Raw genomic sequence first — 20,138 nt, forward strand, 5'->3', positions numbered from 1 at the left:
CGCCGTGCGCTACACACCGCTCATGCTCCAGGGGTCGGCCCGCACATGGTTGAACAGCCTACTGATGGGCAGCATCAACGCGTGGGTCAACTTCGAGGAAGCCTTTGTCCGCAACTTCACGGGGACATACAAGCGACCCGGTCGCCCCAGCCAGCTCGCCATGTGCGTGCAGGGGCCGACGGAGACCGGTCGCGAGTATCTCGCACGCTGGACCAACCTCCGGAACAGCTGTGAGGGCGTCCATGAAGTCCAGGCGATCTAGTACTTCGTCAGGGGGTGCCGAGATGGCACCCTCCTCAAGCACAAGCTCCTACGCTCCGAGTCAGCTACCATGGTCGCGCTCATGGTGACGGCGGACAAGTATGCCAACACTGACTCCGCCATGAAGATCCAGGTGGCACTAGATGAAGCCGGCAAGGCGAAGCCTGTTCCTCCCTCGAAGCCGGCCGGCGAAAACAGCCGGCAGCAGCATCACCAAAACAACAAGCGCAATGCCGACCAGCCGGCGCAACGTCACGAGAACCGGCTCATCGCGGCCGCCGAGCCCGCGGCGGACCCAGCAGCGAAGCGCCGGCAGATCGGCAAGATGGCGTGGCAACCCGCCATGAGTTTCGAAGAGATGCTCGACGCCCCATGCAAGCACCACAATGGCGCAAGACCCTGCACGCACACGCTTCGGCAGTGCGCCATCACCAAGCGCATCATGAGGGAGACGTTCCGCCTCCTTCGGCTCCGGCTCCAGCTCCAGGCGCAGGACTGCCGCCTCCCCCTGGCGGCGCGATGCGAAACGACGCCTACCCCGGACCAGAATGCGACCTACGTCGTCTTCACCAGCCTCGGCGATGAAAACAAGCGCAGCGAGCGCCTCCTTCGGCGGGAGGTGAACACCGTCGTCCCGGCCAAGCTGGATTTCATGCACTGGTCGGATCGCCCGATCACCTGGACCCGGGAGGATCACCCGGCAGTCATGCCGAGTCCGGGTGGATACGCCCTCGTCTTCAACCACACCATCGTCGTGCGGCGCACATGCAAGTTCTCTTGAGTCCTCATCAACGGCGGCAGCAGCATCAGCATCCTCTACCGCGACACGATGACCAAGCTCGGCCTCAAGGCCGAGGACCTGGAGCCAACCCGGATGGTCTTCCACGGCATCATACCGGCCTCTCCTGCTCGCCCATGGGCCGGGTCCGGCTCGATGTCCTGTTTGGTGACAGCAGCCACTTCCGACGCGAACCGGTCTGGTTCGAGGTGGTGGACCTGTCCAGCGCATATCATGCATTGCTCGTCCAGCCCGCGCTCGCCAAGTTCATGGCAGTTCCCCACTACGCGTACCTGAAGATGAAGATGTCGGGTCCCAAGGGCCTCATTACCGTCACCGGCGACTACCGCAAGTCTCTGGAGTGCGCCCAAGACGGCACCAAGTTGGCCGAGTCGCTGGTCATCGCCGAGGAGCGGTGCCAGCTCGACCGGATCGTCGCCCTGGCCGGCGAGGCCTCCGCTGCGTCAATCCCGACCCTGGACTCGGCCAACGAGGCCACCTTCAAGCCCTCCAAGGAGACCAAGAAGGTGAAGCTCAACCCGAAAGACCCCAGCTGCAGCAAGTACATTGTCGTAGGCGCCCGCCTCGATAGCAAATAGGAAGGCGAGCTCGTTGACTTCCTCCGTGAGAATCGGGATATCTTCGCATGGACCCCCAAGGACATGCCGGGTATCCCGAGGAAGTACGCCGAGCACAAACTTCACATCCGCAAGGACGCCAAGCCTGTCTGTCAACCCCTCCGACGATTTTCCGAAGAGAAGAGAAGAACCATTGGTGAAGAGGTCGCCAAGCTTTTGGCGGCCGGCTTCATAATGGAAGTGTTTCACCCCGAGTGGCTGGCCAATCCAGTCCTCGTTCTGAAGAAGAACAAGACCTGGCGCATGTGTATCGACTACACCAGCCTCAGCAAGGCCTGTCCCAAGGATCCGTTCGCTCTCCCGCGGATCGACCAAGTCATCGACTTGACCGCCGGGTGCGAGCTCATGTCCTTCCTGGACGGTTACTCCGGCTATCACTAGATCAAGCTGGACCTGGCCGATGCCCTGAAGACGTCCTTCATCACGCCCTTGGGGGCATATTGCTACATCACCATGTCGTTCGGCTTGAAGAATGTCGGCGCCACCTTCCAACGCTGCATGTAGAAATGCCTGCTGCCGCAGCTCGGCCACAACATCCACGTGTACGTGGACGACATCGTGGTAAAGACCAAGCAGCACCTCACGCTCCTCGACAATTTGAAGGAAACATTCGCCAACCACCGCGAATACAAGGTCAAGCTCAACCCGGAAAAGTGCGTCTTCGGCGTCCCGGCTAGAAAGCTACTCGGCTTCCTCGTCACGGAACGCGGCATTGAGGCGAACCCGGAGAAGATCAAGGCCATCGAGCGCATGCGCAAGCCAGCTCGGCTGCGCGATGTCCAGAAGTTCACCGGATGCTTGGCCTCGGTCAGCCGGTTTCTAAGCTGGCTGGGCGAGAGGGTGCTACCCCTGTACCAGCTGATGAAGAACACAGGCTCGTTCGAGTGGAACGGCAAGGCAGACGAGGCCTTCCAAGACCTCAAGCGCATGCTCTCCACCGCACCAGTCCTGGCCGCGCCAACCAACAAGGAGCCGATGTTGCTCTACATAGCCGCGACCTCGCGGGCGGTCAGCACGGTGCTGGTGGTCGACCGACCAGAGAAGGGCAAGATCCAAGCCGTCCAACGACCAGTCTACTACCTGAGCAAGGTGCTCTCCATCTCCAAGCAGAACTACCCGCACTACCACAAGATGTGTTACGGCGTGTATCTCACCGCCAAGAAGCTGAAGCAGCACTTTCAAGAGCACGTCGTCACTGTCGTCAGCACGGCGCCTATTGGAGAAATCATCGGGTGTCCGGACGCCTCTGGCCGGGTCGCCAAATGGGCGATCCAGCTAGCCGACCACACCATCCTCTACGAGCCCCGCACCATGATCAAGTCTCAGGCCTTGGCCGATTTCCTCGTCGACTGGAGCGAGACCCAATACTTGATGCCGCCTCCCGACTCGACGCATTGGTGCATGCACTTCGATGGGTCCAAGATGCGACTCGGCTTGGGGGGCGGCATCGTACTGTCATCTCTGAAGGGCGACCGGCTCCGCTACGCGCTCCAGATCCACTTCGCCGCCTCCAACAATGTCACCGAATATGAAGCCCTTGTACACGGCCTCCGGCTTGCCAAGGAACTCGGCATCCGGCGCATCCTGTACTATGGCGACTCGGACCTGGTGGTGCAGCAGTGCTCCGGCGAGTGGGACGCCGCGACTCCAACATGGCAAGCTACCACTTCCTCATCCAGAAGCTATCCGGATCCTTCGAGGGCTGCGAGTTCCTCCATGTCCCGCGCACGGAGAACGAGGCAGCCGACATGCTCGCCAAGATCGCCTCGTCTCGCCAAGCCATCCCGTTCGGCGTCTCCCTCGAGCACCTGCGCAAGCCGTCCGTCAAGCCATCACCGGACTCCGAGTCCATCCACGTTCCACAAGACCCGGTCGCACCGCAAGCCGGCCCGGGGGCTGCTGAACCCGGCCCGGGGGCTGCTGAACCCAGCCCGGGGGCTGCTCAGCTCAACCCGGCCACCATCACCCCGGACCCGGCCGTCGCCGTCCCCAACCCGGGGGCTGCTCAACCCGGCCCAGGGCCGCCGACTCGGAACCCACCCAGGTGGTCGTCTTCATCATGGTCGCGGCCTCATCTTGGGCCCTGCTGATATCAGAATTTCTGGAGAACGGGGTTCTCCCCATGGATGAGACCGAAGCTCGGCAAGTTCAGCGTCGGGCGTCCGCCTACAGCATCATCAACAACGAGCTCATCAAGCGCAGCTCTACCGGTGTGTTCCAGCGCTATGTCGAGCAGGATCGCGGCATCGAAATCCTCGACATTCACCAGGGTGAGTGCGGGCACCACGCTGCATCGCGATCCCTGGTGGCCAAGGCGTTCCGCCATGGTCTCTACTGGCCCACGGCCCTCTAAGACGTCGAGTCACTCGTTCTCAAGTGCGAGGGGTGCCAACGCTTCAGCAAACGCAGCCACCAGCCGGCGTCAGCACTCCGCACCATACCAATTGCCTGGCCCTTTGCGGTCTGGGGACTCGACATGGTGGGACCCTTCAAAACCGCTCGAGGCGGCATGGCGGCACTTACTGGTGGCAGTGGACAAATTCACCAAGTGGATCGAGGCAAGACCTATCAAGAAACTGGACGGGCCAACAGCCGTACGGTACATCAAGGACATAGCAGTGCGCTACGGCATGCCAAACAGCATCATCACCGACAACGGCACCAACTTTGCCAAGGGCGCGCTCGAGCAATACTGCTCCGTCTCCGGCATCCGCCTCGACCTGGCCTCCGTGGCACATCTGCAGTCCAACGGGCAGGTCGAGCGGGCCAACGGACTCATCCTGTCCGGCATCAAGCCGCGACTCATCGAGCCACTCATCCGCTCACCCGGCAGTTGGCTTGACGAGTTGCCAACAGTTCTCTAGAGTTTACGCACCACGCCAAACCGGTCGACCGGGTTCACCCTGTTCCTCGTTTATAGAGCCGAAGTTGTCATCCCGACAGACGTCGAGTTTGACTCTCCGCGCATCGTGATGTACACCGAAGCCGAAGCCAGAGAGGCACGCGAAGACGGTGTTGACCTGCTCGAAGAAGCGCGCCTTCTGGCACTTAGCCATTCGGCTATCTACCAGCAAGGCCTGAGGCACTACCACAGCAAGAAGATCAAGCCCCTCGCATTTTGCAAGGGCGACCTCATCCTCCGACTCATCCAAGAGCAGGCAGGCCAGCACAAGCTGTCCCATCCATGAGAGGGCCCATTCATCGTGAGCAGGGCCTTGCGCGATCGCAACGCCTACTACCTCATCGATGCGCGCAAGTCAAAGAAGCGCAAGAAGGACACCGCCGGCGAAGAAACGACCCGGACGTGGAACGCGGAACTCCTCCGCCCGTTTTACAGTTAGCCGCACGAGTGTATGCATCGTCGCCTTTTGTAAACGCATGAAACTATGGGGTCCCCGAACGAGACTCGGGGGCTGCCTTTTGCCGACCAATTTATTGCGTCCCTATTTTTCTGCACCACTTTACCACTGAACCCGGCCACCGGCTCGACTCGCTCGACCCGGGGGCTCAGGCGCAGGCCGGCTCAGTTGCCACCCCGCCGCCTTACTTGGTGATTCCTGATAAAGTCGAGACACCGCGGTCCCCCACTTCGCCCTAAAACCGTAGATCCAGCTTTGGCTGTCGGCAGGCAAGCACAACGGGCCAAAGCTCCTCTATGATTCATACACTAAGTCAAAGGCCGTCGGGTCGATCAACCCGGCCCGTCACTCATCAAATAAGTAGCCGCACGACCAGCTTCTCACCAACCGGCCAAGCCGGATTGCCGCCAGCCGACCCAGTGGGTGTTTCGCTCGCGCTCAACGCTTCTAAGGACCCAAGTCCTGCGCGCCCCTCTTGAAGAATCGAACTCCTTGTCACGGACCGGAGCCTCGGCCGTCTGACTCGCGGGGGGGAGGTTTGAGAGAGGAAAAGCGTATGAAATCGGTTTGAAAAAGCGGAAGGCAAAGAGCAAAAAAGCACTCACGACATTTGCACACAAATATTTAAAGTAAAGGCCCGCGGTCCGATTTCATTACACCCTAAAACCCCCAGTGGGTGGGTGGACCTGCTACTTAACAGTTTTTTACACAAAGTGTCTCAGGCATCTCCAGCGCCGCGTCGCAATGTCAACGGCTCTCCCCTGGTGGCCTCTGGGTCCGGTGAGGCACCAGTGTCCTCTTCGGCATCCGCGTCGCCGTAGACGCCCGTCTCCTTCGAGCTCCCCTCCGGATCGCGAAGAAGCAAGCCATAGTCATCACCATCCACGACCCTGTCGTCTTCCGTCCGCTCCGGATGGAACTCGTCGTGGAGGGAAAACTCGGCGATGTAGCTGGCCCGGGAGGCGATCCGGCCGGCTTGCTCCTGCAGCAACGGCTCCGAACCGGCGCGCTGGCCCATCAGCGCGTCCAGCTGAAGATCCGGATGCCAAGACAACGTGAACCGGAGCGCCATCTCAGCACCGGCACGGACGACAGAAACACGCCACTCGCCAAGGCAGTCCGGGCCCATCTCCAACCAATGCGCCAGGCGCGAGAAGCTGCGCGGATGGATAGAGTCCGGCCACAGGGCAGTCATCATCGCGGTGCCGGCTCGGGACAGCCGCTCCATCTGCATCCCCAGCACCCGCAGGCGGGCCTCAGCAGCAGCGATGTGAAGGAAATATGCCCTAGAGGCAATAATAAAGTTATTATTTATTTCCTTATATCATGATAAATGTTTATTATTCATGCTAGAATTGTATTTACCGGAAACATAATACATGTGTGAATACATAGACAAACAGAGTGTCACTAGTATGCCTCTACTTGACTAGCTCGTTAATCAAAGATGGTTATGTTTCCTAACCATGAACAATGAGTTGTTATTTGATTAACGAGGTCACATCATTAGTAGAATGATCTGATTGACATGACCCATTCCATTAGCTTAGCACCCGATCGTTTAGTATGTTGCTATTGCTTTCTTCATGACTTATACATGTTCCTATGACTATGAGATTATGCAACTCCCGTTTACCGGAGGAACACTTTGGGTACTACCAAACGTCACAACGTAACTGGGTGATTATAAAGGAGTACTGCAGGTGTCTCCAATGGTCGATGTTGGGTTGGCGTATTTCGAGATTAGGATTTGTCACTCCGATTGTCGGAGAGGTATCTCTGGGCCCTCTCGGTAATGCACATCACATAAGCCTTGCAAGCACTGCAACTAATATGTTAGTTGTGAGATGATGTATTACGGAACGAGTAAAGAGACTTGCCAGTAACGAGATTGAACTAGGTATTGGATACCGACGATCGAATCTCGGGCAAGTAACATACCGATGACAAAGGGAACAACGTATGTTGTTATGCGGTCTGACCGATAAAGATCTTCGTAGAATATGTAGGAGCCAATATGGGCATCCAGGTCCCGCTATTGGTTATTGACCGGAGACGTGTCTCGGTCATGTCTACATTGTTCTCGAACCCGTAGGGTCCGCACGCTTAAGGTTACGATGACAGTTATATTATGAGTTTACATGTTCTGATGTACCGAAGGATTTCGGAGTCCCGGATGAGATTGGGGACATGACGAGGAGTCTCGAAATGGTCGAGACGTAAAGATTCATATATTGGATGATATGGTTAGGCCAAGGGGTCAAGCCCATGAGGCTTTAGATCGGTGCAAAAGGAGTTTTGCGGAGTCCAGGGGGCCAAACGCCGGAGACCCTGGCGTCTGGCCCTGGGCCAGACGCCAAGGCCGATGGCGTCTGGGCCAGACGCCAAGGATTGTGGCGTTTGGTCTTGGAGTCCGAGTGGGACTCTTGCCTTTCGGGAAAAACCGACTTTGAGGAGGCTTTTGCTCCAAGTTTCGACCCCGGGGCTCAACATATAAATAGAGGGGCAGGGCTAGCACCAAAGACACAACAATTGATCCCTTGGATCTCTTAGCCGTGTGCGGTGCCCCCCTCCACCATAGTCCACCTCGATAATATCGTAGCGGTGCTTAGGCGAAGCCCTGCGATGGTAGAACATCAAGATCGTCACCACGCCGTCGTGCTGACGGAACTCTCCCTCGACACTCGGCTGGATCGGAGTTCGAGGGACGTCATCGAGCTGAACGTGTGCTAGAACTCGGAGGTGCCGTAGTTTCGGTGCTTGATCGGTCGGGCCGTGAAGACGTACGACTACATCAACCGCGTTGTGCTAACGCTTCCGCTTACGGTCTACAAGGGTATGTAGACAACACTCTCCCCTCTCGTTGCTATACATCACCATGATCTTGCGTGTGCATAGGAAATTTTTGAAATTACTACGAAACCCAACAGTGGCATTCGAGCCTAGGTTACTTATGTTGATGTTATATGCACGAGTAGAACACAAGTGAGTTGTGGACGATACAAGTCATACTGCCTACCAGCATGTCATACTTTGGTTCGGCGGTATTGTTGGACGAGACGACCCGGACCAACCTTACGCGTACGCTTACGCGAGACCGGTTCCCTCGACGTGCTTTGCACAGAGATGGCTTGCGGGCGACTGTCTCTCCAACTTTAGTTGAACCAAGTATGGCTACGCCCGGTCCTTGCGAAGGTTAAAACGGAGTCTATTTGACAAACTATCGTTGTGGTTTTGATGCGTAGGTGAGATTGGTTCTTACTTAAGCCCGTAGCAGCCACGTAAAAACATGCAACAACAAAGTAGAGGACGTCTAACTTGTTTTTGCAGGGCATGTTGTGATGTGATATGGTCAAGGCATGATGCTGAATTTTATTGTATGAGATGATCATGTTTTGTAACCAAGTCATCGGCAACTGGCAGGAGCCATATGGTTGTCGCTTTATTGTATGCAATGCAATCGTGATGTAATGCTTTACTTTATTGCTAAACGGTAGTGATAGTCGTGAAAGCATAAGATTGGCGAGACGACAACGATGCTACGATGGAGATCAAGGTGTCGCGCCGGTGACGATGGTGATCATGACGGTGCTTTGGAGATGGAGATCACAAGCACAAGATGATGATGGCCATATCATATCACTTATATTGATTGCATGTGATGTTTATCTTTTTATGCATCTTATCTTGCTTTGATTGACGGTAGCATTATAAGATGATCTCTCACTAAATTATCAAGAAGTGTTCTCCCTGAGTATGCACCGTTGCGAAAGTTCTTCGTGCTGAGACACGACGTGATGATCGGGTGTGATAGGCTCTACGTTCAAATACAACGGGTGCAAAACAGTTGCGCACGCAGAATACTCAGGTTAAACTTGACGAGCCTAGCATATGCAGATATGGCCTCGGAACACGGAGACCGAAAGGTCGAGCGTGAATCATATAGTAGATATGATCAACATAGTGATGTTCACCATTGAAACTACTCCATCTCACGTGATGATCGGACATGGTTTAGTTGATTTGGATCACGTGATCACTTAGAGGATTAGAGGGATGTCTGTCTAAGTGGGAGTTCTTAAGTAATATGATTAATTGAACTTAAATTTATCATGAACTTAGTCCTGGTAGTATTTTGCAAATTACAGATCAATAGCTCGCGTTGTTGCTTCCCTGTGTTTATTTTGATATGTTCCTAGAGAAAATTGTGTTGAAAGATGTTAGTAGCAATGATGCGGATTGGATCCGTGATCTGAGGATTATCCTCATTGCTGCACAGAAGAATTATGTCCTTGATGCACCCCTAGGTGACAGACCTATTGCAGGAGCAGATGCAAACGTTATGAACATTTAGCTAGCTCAATATGATGACTACTTGATAGTTTAAGTGCACCATGCTTAACGGCTTAGAATCGGGACTTCAAAGACGTTTTGAACGTCATGGACCATATGAGATGTTCCAGGAGTTGAAGTTAATATTTCAAGCAAATACCCGAGTTGTGAGATATAAAGTCTCCAACAAGTTCTATAGCTAAAAGATGGAGGAGAATCGCTCAACTAGTGAGCATGTGCTCAGATTGTCTGGGTACAACAATCGCTTGAATCAAGTGGGAGTTAATCTTCCAGATAAGATAGTGATTGACAGAATTCTCTAGTCACCATCACCAAGTTAGTAGAACTTCGTGATGAACTATAATATGCAAGGGATAACGGAAACAACTCCCAAGCTCTTCGTGATGATGAAATCAATGAAGGTAGAAATCAAGAAAAACATCAAGTGTTGATGGTTGATAAGACCACTAGTTTCAAGAAAAGGGCAAAGGGAAGAAGGGGAACTTCAAGAAGAACGGCAAGCAAGTTGCTGCTCAAGTGAAGAAGCCCAAGTCTGGTCCTAAGCCTGAGACTAAGTGCTTCTACTGCAAAGGGACTAGTCACTGGAAGTGGATCTACCCCAAGTGATTGGCGGAGAAGAAGGATGGCAAAGTGAACATAAGTATATTTGATATACATGTTATTGATGTGTACTTTACTAGTGTTTATAGCAAACCCTAAGTATTTGATACTAGTTCAGTTGCTAAGATTAGTAACTCGAAACAGGAGTTGCAGAATAAACAGAGACTAGTTAAGGGTGAAGTGACGATGTGTGTTGGAAGTGGTTCCAAGATTGATATGATCATCATCGCACACTCCCTATAATTTCGGGATTAGTGTTGAAACTAAATAAGTGTTATTTGGTGTTTGCGTTGAGCATGAATATGATTTGATCATGTTTATTGTAATACGGTTATTCATTTAAGTAAAAGAATAAATTGTTGTTCTGTTTACATGAATAAAGCTTTATATGGTTACACACCCAATGAAAATAGTTCATTGGATCTCGATCTTAGTGATACACATATTCATAATATTGAAACCAAAAGATGTAAAGTTAATAATGATAGTGCAACTTATTTATGGCACTGCCGTTTAGGTCATATTGGTGTAAAGCGCATGAAGAAACTCCATGCTGATGGGATTTTGGAATCACTTGATGCTTGCGAACCATGCCTTCTGGGCAAGATGACTAAAACGCCGTTCTCCGGAACAATGAAGCAAGCAACAGATTTGTTGGAAATCATACATACCGATGTATGTGGTCCGATGAATATTGAGGCTCGAGGCAGATATCGTTATTTTCTCACCTTCACAGATGATTTGAGCAGATATGGATATATCTACTTGATGAAACATAAGTCTGAAATAATTGAAAGGTTCAAAGAATTTCAGAGTGAAGTGGAAAAATCATCGTAACAAGAAAAATAAAGTTTCTGCGATCTGATCACGGAGACGAATATTTGAGTTACGAGTTTGGTCTTCAATTAAAACAATGTGGAATAGTTTCATAGCTCACGCCACCTGGAACACCACAATGTTATGGTGTGTCCGAACGTCGTAACCGCACTTTATTGGATATGGTGCGATCTATGATGTCTCTTATTGATTTACCATTGTCGTTTTGGGGTTATGCATTAGAGACAGCTGCATTCACGTTAAAAGGGCACCATCTAAATCCGTTGAGACGACACTATATGAACTGTGGTTTAGCAAGAAACCCAAGTTGTCGTTTCTTAAAATTTGGGGCTGCGATGCTTATGTGGAAAAGTTTCATCCTGATAAGCTCGAACCCAAATCGGAGAAGTGCGTCTTCATAGAATACCCAAAGGAAATTGTTGGGTACACCTTCTATCACAGATCCGGAGGCAAGATATTCGTTGCTAAAAATGGATCCTTTCTGGAGAAGGAGTTTCTCTCGAAAGAAGTGAGTGGGAGGAAAGTAGAACTTGATGAGGTAACTGTACCTGCTCCCTTATTGGAAAGTAGTTCATCACAGAAATCAGTTCCTGTGACAAATACACCAATTAGTGAGGAAGCTAATGATATTGATCATAAAACTTCAGATCAAGTTACTACAGAACCTCGTAGGTCTTCCAGAGTAAGATCTGCACCAAAGTGGTGTAGTAATCATGTTCTGGAAGTCATGTTACTAGACCATGATGAACCTACGAACTATGAGGAAGCGATGATGAGCCCAGATTCCGCAAAGTGGCTTGAAAGCCATGAAATCTGAGATATGATCCATGTATGAGAACAAAGTATGGACTTTGGTTGACTTGCCCGATGATCGGCAAGCCATAGAAAATAAATGGATCTTCAAGAGGAAGACGGACGCTGATAGTAGTGTTACTATCTACAAAGCTAGAATTGTCGCAAAAGGTTTTCGACAAGTTCAAGGTATTGACTACAATGAGAGTTTCTCACTCGTATCTATGCTTGAGTCTGTCCGAATCATGTTAGTAATTGCTGCATTTTATGAAATCCGGCAAATGGATAAACAAAACTGCATTCCTTAATGGAGTTATTAAAGAAGAGTTGTATATGATACAACCAGAAGGTTTTGTCAATCCTAAAGGTGCTAACAAAATATGCAAGCTCCAGCGATCCATCTATGGACTGGTGCAAGCATCTCGGAGTTGGAATATACGCTTTGATAAGTTTATCAAAGCATATAAGTTTTATACAGACTTGCGGTGAAGCCTGTATTTACAAGAAAGTGAGTGGGAGCACTACAACATTTCTGATAAGTATATGTGAATGACATATTGTTGATCGGAAATAATGTAGAATTATTCTGCAAAGCATAAAGGAGTGTTTGAGAGGAGTTTTTCAAAGAAAGACCTCGGTGAAGCTGCTTACATATTAAGTATCAAGATCTATAGAGATAGATCAAGACACTTGATAAGTTTTTCAATGAGTACATACCTTGACAAGATTTTGAAGTAGTTCAAAATGGAACAGTCAAAGAAAAAGTTTCTTGCACGTGTTACAAGGTGTGAAGTTGAGTAAGACTCAAAGCCTGACCACGGCAGAAGATAGAAAAAGAATGAAAGTCATTCCCTATGCCTCAGCCATAGGTTCTATAAAGTATGCCATGATGTGTACCAGATCTATTGTATACCCTACACTGTGTTAAGCAAGGGAGTACAATAGAGAGTAGATCACTGGACATTGGTCAAAATTATCCTTAGTGAAATAAGGAAATATTTCTCGATTATGGAGGTGACAAAAGGTTCGTCGTAAAAAGTTACGTCGATGCAAGTTTTGACACAGATCTGGATGACTCTAAGTCTCGATCTAGATACATATTGAAAGTGGGAGCAATAAACTAGAGTAGCTCCGTGCAGAGCATTGTTGACATAGAAATTCGCAAAATACTTACGGATCTGAATGTGACAGACCCGTTGACTAAATTATCTCACAAGCAAAACATGATCACACCTTAGTACTCTTTGGGTGTCAATCACATAAATGATGTGAACTAGATTATTGACTCTAGTAAACCCTTTGGGTGTTGATCACATATCGATGTGAACTATGGGTGTTAATCACATGGTGATGTGAACTATTGCTGTTAAATCACATGGCGATGTGAACTAGATTATTGACTCTAGTGCAAGTGGGAGACTGAAGAAAATATGCCCTAGAGGCAATAATAAAGTTATTATTTATTTCCTTATATCATGATAAATGTTTATTATTCATGCTAGAATTGTATTTACCGGAAACATAATACATGTGTGAATACATAGACAAACAGAGTGTCACTAGTATACCTCTACTTGACTAGCTCGTTAATCAAAGATGGTTATGTTTCCTAACCATGAACAATGAGTTGTTATTTGATTAACGAGGTCACATCATTAGTAGAATGATCTGATTGACATGACCCATTCCATTAGCTTAGCACCCGATCGTTTAGTATGTTGCTATTGCTTTCTTCATGACTTATACATGTTCCTATGACTATGAGATTATGCAACTCCCGTTTACCGGAGGAACACTTTGGGTACTACCAAACGTCACAACGTAACCGGGTGATTATAAAGGAGTACTACAGGTGTCTCCAATGGTCGATGTTGGATTGGCGTATTTCGAGATTAGGATTTGTCACTCCGATTGTCGAAGAGGTATCTCTGGGCCCTCTCGGTAATGCACATCACATAAGCCTTGCAAGCACTGCAACTAATATGTTAGTTGTGAGATGATGTATTACGGAACGAGTAAAGAGACTTGCCAGTAACGAGATTGAACTAGGTATTGGATACCGACGATCGAATCTCGGGCAAGTAACATACCGATGACAAAGGGAACAACGTATGTTGTTATGCGGTCTGACCGATAAAGATCTTCGTAGAATATGTAGGAGCCAATATGGGCATCCAGGTCCCGCTATTGGTTATTGACCGGAGACGTGTCTCGGTCATGTCTACATTGTTCTCGAACCCGTAGGGTCCGCACGCTTAAGGTTACGATGACAGTTATATTATGAGTTTACATGTTTTGATGTACCGAAGGAGTTCGGAGTCCAGGATGAGATTGGGGACATGACGAGGAGTCTCGAAATGGTCGAGACGTAAAGATTCATATATTGGATGATATGGTTAGGCCAAGGGGTCAAGCCCATGAGGCTTTAGATCGGTGCAAAAGGAGTTTTGCGGAGTCCAGGGGGCCAAACGCCGGAGACCCTGGCGTCTGGCCCTGGGCCAGACGCCGAGGCCCATGGCGTCTGGGCCAGACGCCAAGGATTGTGGCGTTTGGTCCTGGAGTCCAAGTGGGACTCTTGCCTTTCGGGAAAAACCGACTTTGAGGAGGCTTTTGCTCCAAGTTTCGACCCCGGGGCTCAACATATAAATAGAGGGGCAGGGCTAGCACCAAAGACACAACAATTGATCCCTTGGATCTCTTAGCCGTGTGCGGTGCCCCCCTCCACCATAGTCCACCTCGATAATATCGTAGCGGTGCTTAGGCGAAGCCCTGCGACGGTAGAACATCAAGATCGTCACCACGCCGTCGTGCTGACGGAACTCTCCCTCGACACTCGGCTGGATCGGAGTTCGAGGGACGTCATCGAGCTGAACGTGTGCTAGAACTCGGAGGTGCCGTAGTTTCGGTGCTTGATCGGTCGGGCCGTGAAGACGTACGACTACATCAACCGCGTTGTGCTAACGCTTCCGCTTACGGTCTACAAGGGTATGTAGACAACACTCTCCCCTCTCGTTGCTATACATCACCATGATCTTGCGTGTGCGTAGGAAATTTTTGAAATTACTATGAAACCCAACACGATGATCTCCGGGAAGGTCCAGGCCGTCAGCGGATCCGTCCCGGACCCAGCAACGCCGATCGGGTCGCGCTGATAGCGGACGGCTTCCTCAGCCAGCCGCTGTATCTCCGGGAAGGCCCCTGTCGCAAAAGAAGAAGCAAGTTAGAAGAAGAACAACAAGGAAGAAAGGCCGGGTCCCGACCCGGCAAACTACAAGAAGCAGCACTTACTAGAGAAGGATTCTTCCAGGTGTTGCGCCTCAAGCAACGTACCACGCCGTTCCCGCTCCATGACACGGTCGCGCTCCCCGAGTGCCTTCTCCAGATCGGCCGCCTTATCAAGGGACGCCTTCAGCTCAGCGTCCTTGTCTTTGGCCGCCTTCTCGGCCGCCTCGCGGCAACGAGTCTCGTCCTGACAGGCCTCCTCAGTCATGGTGGCCTGCTCCCGTAGGCGATCCACCTCGGCCTGGAGCCAGCCCTTATCATCGGCCAGCTGGCCGCGCTGCTGGTCCGCCTCGGCCAGGGCCTGTTGCGTCTCCACCACCTTGGCGGCCTCCGCCTTAAGGAGCTCCACCTCGGTCTCGAGGCGGCTCTTTTGACCCGCCAGCTACTCATGCAGCCGGTTGGCCTCATCAAGAGACCATCAGGCCACGGCCGCCTCCGCCCTCGCCTGTGCCGCCTCGACGCCAAGACGGTCGGTATTGGCAACAACCGGTCGTAATGATGACCGGCCCAGAGCAGCCGCGTCCACCAAGACAGCACCTCGGCAGCAAAGAAGAAGAATTCAGTAGAAGAAAAAAGACAAGACTTAAGATTTGGCCCAACTGTTACACAGTTGGCCCGAATCTCGGGGGCTACACCCAATGGGTGCGCTAGCGTGCCCCCACTAGAAAAGAGCACAAGAATACCTGCGGCGACATGAAGCTCCTCCTCCTTGGCAGCAAGTTGCTCCTTGAGCTCCCGATGCTTGCCCAGGAGCCAGTTGTAGGCGGCAACTCAAAAGGCGTCAAGCTGCTGAAAAAAGACAGAAGTCAGAACAAGGCCAACGCTCTTAAGATTCGACCCAACTACTACGTAGTTGGCCCGAACCTTGGGGGCTACACCCAGTGGGTGCACTGGCGCACCCCCACAAAGAAGAAATTGCAAGAAAACAAAAGAAAGAAGACTTACCAGAACGGCGCGCTCCAGGTCGCGCGTCCGCTCCACCTCGGCCTGGGCGAAGGCCTCAAGCCACTTCGTCCGGCCTCGCAGGCGGCGGCTGACGGCGTCCGGCGCCGCCTCCTCCTGGGTCTGAGGCCCGAAGACGGTCGCACCCCCGCTTCGCGTGGGCTGCGGCACGGCAGCTCAGCGCCCTCCCTGCCGGGGCACTAAGGCGTACCCCCTGCTGGCCGCTTGCGACGCAGCCAGCACCTCCTCCAACGCACCTCCCGGCGTCATCGGCAACCCGGACGCTGGGACGCCCTGCGTCACCACCTCAGGCACCACCGCCCGCAGTGCCACCTCCATAGCCGGCGGCACCTCCGGCGCCGCCGCCCGCAGCGCCTCCTCCAAGATGATGCCGCCTCCACCACCATTGGCCCCCGCGCGCTTGACCACGTCGGCTCGCGGCGGGGTATCGCCCCCAACCTCCATGACCTCCCAGTCGAGGATCACCACCTCAGCCCGGCCTCCACGGCCGCACTCCCTCACCGACGACGGCTCAAAGACCGTCGCCGCCACCACCGTGCCCTCCGGCATCTCGCGCCAGGCCGGCTCCGCGCTGGCTCGCACCCATGCCGTCGCTGCATCGGTACCAGCCTGGACCAACGCCGCCTCCAGCTCCGCCTCGGCCCGGTTCCTGTCCCGCCAGGCCAAGGCTTCGGCGTCGTTCGGGTCCAGGCCAAGGTCCGAGTCGCCCCGTCCCTCCTCCTTGGCCAGGCCGGCGAGGTCGGACCGGCTCCTGCGGAACGCGGCCCCTTCAGCGGCCGCGGCCTCCGCCGCTGCCCTCGCCAGCGCGATTGGCGACTTGAAGAAGAAGGCAAAATAAGCAAAAAAAGAGACAAGACTGCCTCAATAAATCCAGGCGCAAGCAGGAAACGAAGCTTACCCCGTCAAGACCGGGACCGGGGTCGGCCTCCCACGCTTCTTCTTGGCCGGCCTACCAGGCTCGGCTGGGTCCGCCGTGCGCTTCGGGGCCCAAGGTCGTGGCGCGATGCTACCTTTCCCATGCGGGCGGCTTGGCGCCGCCCCATGCGAGGACCCGGCTCCGCCCGCGTCGCCGCCTCCCCCGCCCAACGCTGCTACAGCAACAACCGGCGTCAGCATTGCCTACACCGCGACATGATCAACAATTCAAGACAAATGAAGAAGGAAAGATTCAAAACTTACCCACGCGACGCCCAGCGCCGGTGTCGGACTCGGCCACCTCCTTGCCGCCATGAGCCGCGGGCTCCTCTAGTGCCACCGGCGCCACCTGCGATGCATCCCGGGCGTAAGGATGCCGGCTCGCGTTCAAAAGTATCTCCCGCGTCGCGTCGGGACGAATAAGAAGATGCGCGGCACTAAAGTAAGAAGACCAGACGCTCACCTGCGGCGCCGGGTTCGACTGGCTGTACGGCGCCTTGCCGAATTGCCAGTCCTCTCCAAGGTTGGCCTTAGAGATGTCGTTCATGCCGCGCGTGACCTGCTCCGTGGACAGCCGCGTCGACCCCATGCAATTGGGGTCCTAAAGACCGATCATTTCGCCAATGAGGCAGGAGCGCCTCTGGAGCGGAAGGACCCGACGGGTGATGAACGCGGCAAGGAGGTCGGTGCCGGTGAGCCCCTCCTGCGTCCTCATCATTGTCACCCGCTCGCAGAGATTGACGATTTCTTGCGACGGGCGCTGGAGCGAGTAGCCCCAGTTTGTTTTCGCCCGTGGCGGCGCGATGGCGAAGAGCGGGAGGTTGATGTGGTCCGCGTCGAGGTTGCGGACATGGAAGAAGGAGTTCTGACACTTCTTGGCAGAATCCTTGAGCGGGATCTTGGGGAAATCTGCCCCCGACCGCTTCGAGATGACGGCAGCGCCGCAGTCGGTGAACTCCCCGGCCGACGGGCCCTGCTGCTTCAAGGAGAAGAAGCACGCCCAGAGGTCGATCGTTGGCTCGACCCCCAGGTACCCCTCGCACAGGGTCACGAAGCCGGAGAGCTGGACGATGGCGCCGGTGCCAAGAAGGTGGTGTTGGAGCCCGAAGAACTCCAAGAACATGCGGAAGACGATGCTCGCCGGCAGCCCGAAACCACGCTCGAAATGCGTGAGGAAGACGACGCGCTCCTGCCCCTCGGGCCGGGGCCTCTGCTCACCGCGCGGCAGACGGACGACGACGTCCGTCTCCTGCGGCAGGCTCCGCGAAGACCGAAGATAGGTGATGTCGTCGATGGTGACAGTCGAGCCCATCCAGGAGCCCGACGGTAGCGACGTCGACGAAAAGCAGAAGACAGAGGATGTACGACGGAGGAAGCTCTACTCGGGGCTGCGGGTGCAGTTGTGCATCGATGGCAAAGAGCAGAGAAGGAGCAAGGGGACAGGAGGGCACGAGCGAGAATGGTGTCCGCCGCCCCCTTGCCCCCCTCAATTTATAACCCCCGGTTCAAACGTGGGGGAGTGGGATCATCTGCACACGCCCGTTCCACTACCCCGCAATAAGTGCGCACGTACACATGCACTAACTGCTCGGGGAAGTGCAACCGGTCCCCAGATGCCGCAATAAATCCGTGCGCGTGGACCAAGGGCGCGCGGCGGCGGGCCCCGGCCCGTCGCCCGGTCCCGTCACGCGTGTGGCCTGTCAGGCCCCTCCGACTTCCAGGCGTCGCATGGCGCCAGCGCGAAGCCCAAGGGATCGCCTTAAGATTCGACGGACTCCTCGGTTCCCGCCACAGCCGGATGCCGCGATCTGGTTTCCGAGAAAACCGGCACACAGTGGGTGTTGTCAGACCCGGCGCTCACAGAATCCACCTTGCTCAAGGGGGAAACTGCGAAGGCACACTCATCCGAATACGGCGGACCTTCACAGTTTCGGGGACTACTGTCGGGGGGATGAACCCCGGGCAGGCAACGGAACCCGGATCCTTTTCAAAAACAGCGGGGCCCGCATCGCCCCGCAAACCAGCATGCGCCTGGCCGGTTCGCTCGACCTGGCAAGGCCCGCAACCCGGCCAAACTCTCCGACCCGGCAAGGTACATCGACCCGGCCGCAGCGACTGGCGCAAGACAACTCAACCCAGCGCAGCCATGGCTTCCCCAGCAAGCCAACCCACCCGTGGCGTCCATGGCAACCCAGCCACAGGTCAGCTCCCGTCCCATCCAGGTCGTACGATGGGACGAGACTTCAGTCACCGATGACCAAGACAACAGTGTTCCCACCCATGCCTATGGTCAGCCAGAGCGTGGCAACAGTGGCCCTTACCTACCCACTGACCAGGGCTGGCGTGGCAACAGTGCTCCCGCCCTCACCGCTGACGACAGCAAGCGGCAGCCTGACGGAGAGCACTGCACATGATTAGACTTGGCCACGCCATGACGATCGACAAGACGGCCTACTGTCCCCCTAGGCACACGGGGCCCACACCTAGGGGAACCCAGCAAACCACAAGCCCACGAGCGGGACCTAGCCCGGTACCCCGGACACTAACAATACGGACCCACCGACTTGGCATATTACCATTGTAACCCTGGGTGGGTTGGTCTATAAAACCCCCCAGGAACCCACGCCTACAAAGTCATATGTGTAACGCCCTAGATATACTTTCCATATTTGTATCCAACTCTTGCCGTCTCCGGCGCTAAGTTATATTTATTTCTCGGGTTTGGGTCTTTGTCTCCGTGTGTTGTTTTCTTTTTCGGGCATCTCTTATCATGTCATCACGTGCATTGCATTTGCATACATGTTCATCTCATGCATTCGAGCATTTTCCCCGTTGTCCGTTTTGCATTCCGGCGTTTCGTTCTCCTCCGGTGGTCATTTCTACCTTTCTTTCTTGTGTGGGGTTTAAACATTTCCGGATTGTACCGAGTCTTGCCAAGCGGCCTTGGTTTACTACCGGTAGACCGCCTGTCAAGTTTCGGGTCATTTGGACTTCGTTTGATACTCCAACGGTTAACCGAGGGACCGAAAAGGCCTCGTGTGTGTTGCAGCCCAACACCCCCCAAATTTGGCCCAAAACCCACCAAACTCTGCTCCATGTCCTAGAGCGTTCGATCACGATCGTGTGGGCGAAAACCGCACCTCATTTGGACTCTCCTAGCTCCCTCTATGCCTATATATACACCCCTCCGTTTTCGGATCTCTCCCTCTCCCCGAAACCCTAAAAAAAAGACAGATCCATCTTCCCCCGCGTCGGGCCGGACGTGTCCGCCCGCGCCGGACGTTGTCCGCCCCGCCGCCGCACCCACTCACGCGCCGCCACGTGGGCCGCGCCCACATCGCCGCCGCTGGGCCCGCCAGG

This window comes from Triticum aestivum, chromosome 6B, assembly GCF_018294505.1.
Source record: "Triticum aestivum cultivar Chinese Spring chromosome 6B, IWGSC CS RefSeq v2.1, whole genome shotgun sequence".
Classification (NCBI taxonomy): domain Eukaryota; kingdom Viridiplantae; phylum Streptophyta; class Magnoliopsida; order Poales; family Poaceae; genus Triticum; species Triticum aestivum.